At 42.0% G+C, this 6,424-nt stretch overlaps 1 long non-coding RNA gene across 1 annotated transcript in view; it reads right to left on the bottom strand.

Annotated features, from left to right (window-relative positions):
* Positions 1 to 6,424, bottom strand: part of LOC105003491 — a 30,627-nt gene that overhangs the window by 9,367 nt on the left and 14,836 nt on the right. Inside the window, exon 2 of the long non-coding RNA XR_827112.1 lies at positions 5,121 to 5,232. This is a non-coding gene — a long non-coding RNA (uncharacterized LOC105003491). The remainder of the gene's footprint in view (positions 1 to 5,120; positions 5,233 to 6,424) is intronic.

Raw genomic sequence — 6,424 nt, 5'->3', positions numbered from 1 at the left:
CTCTGCTTTTTAATACGCTGTCTAGGTTGGTCATAACTTTCCTTCCAAGGAGTAAGCGTCTTTTAATTTCATGGCTGCAATCACCATCTGCAGTGATTTTGGAGCCCAAAAAAATAAAGTCTGACACTGTTTCCACTGTTTCCCCATCTATTTCCCATGAAGTGATGGGACTGGATGCCATGATCTTCGTTTTCTGAATGTTGAGCTTTAAGCCAACTTTTTCACTCTTCTCTTTCCCTTTCATCAAGAGGCTTTTTAGTTCCTTTTCACTTTCCGCCATAAGGGTGGTGTCATCTGCATATCTGAGGTTATTGATATTTCTCCCAGAAGTCTTGATTCCAGCCTGTGCTTCATCCAGCCCAGCATTTCTCATGATGTACTCTGCATATAAGTTAAAGAATCAGGGTAATAATATACAGCCTTGATGTACTCCTTTTCCTATATGGAACCAGTCTGTTGTTCCATGTCCAGTTCTAACTGTTGCTTCCATTGCATACAGGTTTCTCAAGAGGAAGGTTAGTTGGTCTGATATTCCCATCTCTTTCAGAATTTTCCACAGTTTATTGTGATCCAGTCAAAGGCTTTGGCATAGTCAATAAAGCAGAAATAGATGTTTTTCTGGAACTCTCTTGCTTGCAACATTTGGTTACCTAATCACTAGTCAAACATCTCTAACCCCTAGTTTTCGTTGTTTTATTTTCTTACCTGTAAAACAGGCAATGAGATTTTCTATTTCCTCACAGGGACTATTTAGAGTAGAGATCCTCAAACTTTCATGTGTATAAAATGCTCCTGAGGGTCTAGGTAAAATGCAGAGTCTGGTCCAGTAGATTGGGGGCAGAGCATGGGATTTTACATTTCTAGCACTTCTGGGAGATCCTGATGCTTCCGCTCTGGGGACCACACTCTGAGAAGCAAAGGTTTAGAGGGCTGTATGATGTTATGGGCTTCCCAGGTGGCTCAGTGGTAAAGAATCTGCTTGTCAAGTGGAAGATGTGGGTTCAATCCCTGGGTTGGGGAGATACCCTGGAGAAGAAAAAGCAAACCCACTCCAGTATTCTTGATTGGAAAATCCCATGGACAGAGGAGTCCAGCGGGCTACAGTCCATGGGGCTGCAGAGTTGGAGCTGGACACGACTTAAGAGACTGAACAACAACAATGGCATATCTTTAAAAAGGACTTGTAAACTCTTAGGTACAGTAAGTGGGAGGTGTTGCCACTGGCAGTGGCATTAGTCATATATTCTACGAGAAATCTGACTTTCACGTCTTTCCATTCTATGTAGTTCTTTTCAGTGTTTCTAAAAGCAACCATATTAAAATTTAGGTGGTTTTTTTTTTTTAGTGTGGTTAAGATGAGGCCTATGGGAATGTACCATGTCTGGTACAACATAGATCCTATAGGAAGAAAAGAAGAGATAAAGGGAAAGAGGATGAGAGGGAAAAATATACAAGTATATTGTGTTTTAGGGGTAGAGGTGGCTGTCTCCTTTTAGTGATAAGAAGATGCAACAGAAAGAAGGGAGACAGCCTGCTGGCATATTGCATGAGTATTTAAGGAGAGCAGTAAGTGAAGACAGATTACTCAAAGGTGTTTACACTGATGATGGGAACATTTAGGGATGCCACTGTGGATAGATATGACTTGATACATTTCTAGAAACTACTCGTGGTGCCTCATCTGTCTATATATGGCTACATCTACTCACAGGCCTCTTGAGGAGAGACAGAAACACAGAGAATTTTTTTTTTTTTGTCAAAAAACATTACTTTTAGGTTTCATTTAAGGCCACAGATCTTACGTGTAAGTGAACAGCTTTCACTGTGTGAAGAACAGGAACTTAAAAGTTTTCTTACTTATTTTGTTATCCTAGGGAAGCCTGGTTGGCTGCAGTCTATAGGGTGGCAGAGCCAGACACGACTTAGTGACTGAACAAACAGCATGTGTTTGCCGCTTGGACACAAGCCGAGGGGACTTTCATCTGCTTTGTCCACTGCTGATCCTAACAAGTGGAATTGCACCTACATGGAGCAGGTACTCAGTAAGCACTGGTTAAAGGAGCGATGAAAGAGTGAGCATGTGAGTATATAAACGCCCAGCAATACTTTCTTATGAACTTTAGAGAAGAGGTTGCAGTTTTAAACTTATTGAGGGCATCTTCCGATTTCTAAAAACCACATCTCATGTCTCATTATTTAACTCCTTTTCTTCCAAATAAATAACTTTCTCTTTCTTACTAAAAGACAGCATCCAATCCACTGTCCAAGACTTAATGAATATTCATTGAACAGTGAACAAAAAGGACACCTTTTTTCCTTTATCCTTCTAAAAACAAGTTGCTCATGGAGACTCATCCAGAGGCTCCTTGGAGAATTGCATGTCGCAGAGTTTCCTGGAGTGTACAGGGTCATTTCTGAGTCCCTAAGGGATCTCTTTCTCCTTGCCTTGGTGACTAGGGAGCCCCAGAAACACAACTGGAGAAGAGCTGGTCGCTATGCAGGTGATCAGGGGAAGACCTCTGATGGATCTGAATCTGTCTCCTACAAACATTCTGGACCAAGGGGACACTTACAGCACCTCCTGAGGCTGAGCACTGTGGCAAGAAATGCCAGTTCCTAACTTGAATTTCCCCAGGGATGTGCCAATTGGGTCCTGACAAAGCACTAACTGAAATAATGCTTCTCTCCTATTCTGGGGACCAGTGATCCTGGGATGCCTTGGAGATGGGCCTTTAGTTTGGTAGCTCCTGAGACAACCACAGTTTACTGCCTTAACCCTTCAAAGGTGGCACTGACAGTATCTAACCGAGCAGGGTGTCACGGTGACCTGACCTTGGAAGTGGGTTAGTGGGAGCTGAGCTCCAGCTTGTGAATCCTGTTTTCAGTCTTCATGTGGTTTTAAGATTTAGCCCAATTTCCAGACTATCCCATACCCAGGCTTGAAAATGGCTTTATTTCACACTTTGCAGCAGGAGGTAAGTGGGTTTCTCTGTGAAAGTGATGGTGCCAAAGACATTGACGAACATTAAAAAATGTCTGAGCTTGGCTTCAAGCCACTCAGGCTGTTTCTCATCCCGCGCCGTGCCTCGCGGAGCGTATGCAAGTTCAGAGCTCCCTTTGAAATTAGCGGCGGTTATAAGCTTGCAGCAACTCGGTGGGGCTCTGAGCAATATAACAAATGAGCCCCTTTGAAGACTAACCATTGTACGTGGGCTCTTTTTGTGCTTCCGACACTGCTTTCTCGGGGATGGTCGGTGATGGTGGGAGTAGCCCGCCAACACACGCCCTCTGGTTTTCAACTCTGGCCCTGAGAGAGGGAAGAGGGACAGGGAGGTGGGTCCTCATATTTCTTTAAAGAACTGGCCTTAAACGCTTTTGCTATCCTTTTGATATCAACACCTGGGATAAACCATCCCATGCTCACATAACCTGAGTGAAAACAAGACAAAAGCTGCTTCTCACGTGTGGTGCTTAACTGGCCTGTGCGACAACAAAAACAGCAACAGGAGCAATAAGAAAAATGAAACAAAAACAAAAAGCTATTAACAGCCAAGAGATACATTTGTATATCAGGGGTTTCACAGATAACTTATTTACCTGAAAGCAAAGAATTGGATCTGGGATATTTTCCATGTTTCCCTGATGACATTATAGACTAAGTTGATAAACTGACACCAAGATGAAACTTCTTGAATATTTTTAAAACTAAGTAAAGTTTTTGACTTTTGACTGAATAGTCCTAAAGGGTTAGTATATGTATTTCAAATGCTAAAGGTTGATAAGGAAAATACGCTCAGGTTGCCTTTCAAACATATTTAAGAATTATTGAATTCTTGGTCCAATTTTTCAGGTACAAGTTTGAATGGGTATTTGAATGTTGTCACTTCTTATACTAGATGCAGACTTAACTAACTTTTGCTGTGTGCTTTTTTTTATTTCTCACAACCACACTATGAGATCAAAACAGTAAACTTTACTTAGCAGATGAAAGAACCAAGGCCAGAGTTCCAATGGCAAAAAGAGCTAGTAAGAAACAGAGATGCATTAGGTCCAGCCCTCATCCTTCCCCAAACTGTAACCACTTCCATCACTATGGTAATCCACCCTCCTCTGCAAATACAATAATATGTTGTTTATTTATAATGAGAAATATTTGAGCTGATATTGAATTAGGGTGAAGTCCCTTTAGGCACTGAACAAAAATGAGTGAAAAAAAAAAGTAAATATCAGGCGAAATGGACTTCAAGGAAACTTGCATTTCTGGATGCAAATGTGGGATAAGAAAGTTCCAAATCCTTTTTCTCATCTCTGAAATATATACTACAACAGGGGTAAAAATGGACAGAAGAGTCTTTACAGTTGTTGATTGGGTGGGTTAAGACCTCCTTGAATTCACTTTCTTAGGCTCCACCTCATTCCAAAACTGTGATAGGCAGGTATCAGATAATAAATAAGTCAAGTATGGGTGATGGAAAAAAGGGGGGAAAATTAAGTGGAGACCAGAGGTAAACAAATGCATACAAATACATGTCACACTGAGGATAAAGACAAAACACAAAGCCTGAAAAGAACAGTTGGAAGATAATAACAGCAACAAAGCTGGCTAATAAGCATTGAGGATTTTAACGATTCGCCACAGTGCTAAGCACTTTTATGTTGACTGTCTCACTTAATTCTCACTGTAGCCTTATGAAGTAGGAATAAATATTTTGTTATGTTACAGACAAGGAAACTGAGGCACAGAGAAGTTAAGAGGCTCAAGGTCAACCAGCTAACAGATGATGAATTCTACATGTGAACCCGAGTATTCCAAAGTGAAGACCACGCTCTGGACTGTGCCTAGCTTCATGCCAGGTTAACCTGGTATAAAACCCAGTTGTTCCCTGGCATTTGGGCTTAAAGGAAATGACTCTTTGTGCCCTCATGAGTGGAACATGAGTGGGTCAGAGGTTGCCCTTTCTCCACAGCCCCTGTGGTGCTCACAATAAGGACTGGCCTATGCCTGTCTGTCATTGGGTCCCTCCAAGGAAACTGAGGCCTGAGACCAAAATGCAACTTAGTAAAAGTGAAGAAGGGGGACCAGAATAATAAAGCTCAACCATTTAAATTGGATGGTTTACCTTGATCTTGAGAAATAATCCAAAGTATCTGGAGAGATGGATGGACTTCGTGTCCTTCAGGTAATCCCCTCAGTGCCTGCTCAGCTGTAAACATTTCTTGAGCATTGCTCCGCTGCAGGAAAAAGAAAAATCACAACCATATAGAACGGAGGCCATAAATCTGGACTAAAACTAATCTCAGTTGTTCCCGCAATGTTACTCAGCAGTCCTATTACACGTGCTTCTCCCATTTCCCCGAGCTGCAATTCCAAACCTTCACCACTCTTCAAAGCTTTCAATCTTCTCTCTTTGGGATGACCTTGTTTCTAAGGTAGGGATGAGCAGCTACCAAGAGTGGCTTTTTTCTCCCATTTCCCCATAAGCCCACCCACATCTGCATTCATCCCTTTTCTGTCTTTGTCTTCATCTCTAGTAAAAAACAGTTTTCTTATCAAAGGCAATTCCATCTACTGGTGCAGTGGATATTATTCCACACTGCCTCTCTAGGAAATCTGCTTTATCAGTCACATTCTTTTCTTCCCTTCAGTGTAGTATTGGTTGTTCACTTCAGCATAAAGATATGGTCATTCCTCTCATTCAGAAAACAAACAAACAAAAAAAGCTATTTAATGGCCACTTTTCAAAAAGCATCCCCATGCTTCTTTCTTTAACAGTTATTCTTTTACAAAGTACAACCTACACTTACTCTCTCTGACTCCACATCAGTTAGTCAGTTCAGTCACTCAGTCACGTCTGACTCTTTGCAACCCCATGAATCGCAGCACACCAGGCCTCCCTGTCCATCACCAACTCCCGGAGTTCATCCAACCTCATGTCCATCAAATCGGTGATGCCATCCAGCCATTTCATTCTCTGCCGTCCCTTTCTCCTCCTGCCCCTAATCCCTCCCAGCATCAGAGTCTTTTCCAATGAATCAACTCTTCCCATGAGGTGACCAAAATTACTGGAGTTTCAGCTTTAACATCATTCCTTCCAAAGAACACCCAGGGTTGATCTCCTTCAGAATGGACTGGTTGGATTTCCTTGCAGTCCAAGGGACTCTCAAGAGTCTTCCCCAACACCACAGTTCAAAAGCATCAATTCTTCGGCGCTCAGCTTTACTCACAGTCCAACTCTCACATCCATACATGACCACTGGAAAAACCATAGCCTTGACTAGATGGACCTTTGTTGGCAAAGTAATGTCTCTGCTTTTGAATATGCTATCTAGGTTGGTCATAACTTTCCTTCCAAGGAGTAAGCGTCTTTTAATTTCATGGCTGAAATCACTATCTGCAGTGATTTTGGAGCCCCCCAAAATAAAG

This window comes from Bison bison, unplaced genomic scaffold (assembly GCF_000754665.1).
Source record: "Bison bison bison isolate TAMUID 2011002044 unplaced genomic scaffold, Bison_UMD1.0 scf7180017864469, whole genome shotgun sequence".
In the NCBI taxonomy this organism is placed as follows: Eukaryota; Metazoa; Chordata; class Mammalia; order Artiodactyla; family Bovidae; genus Bison; species Bison bison.
The sequence above is the reverse complement of the archived record's forward strand: the minus strand, read 5'-3'. Positions and strand labels throughout refer to the sequence as shown.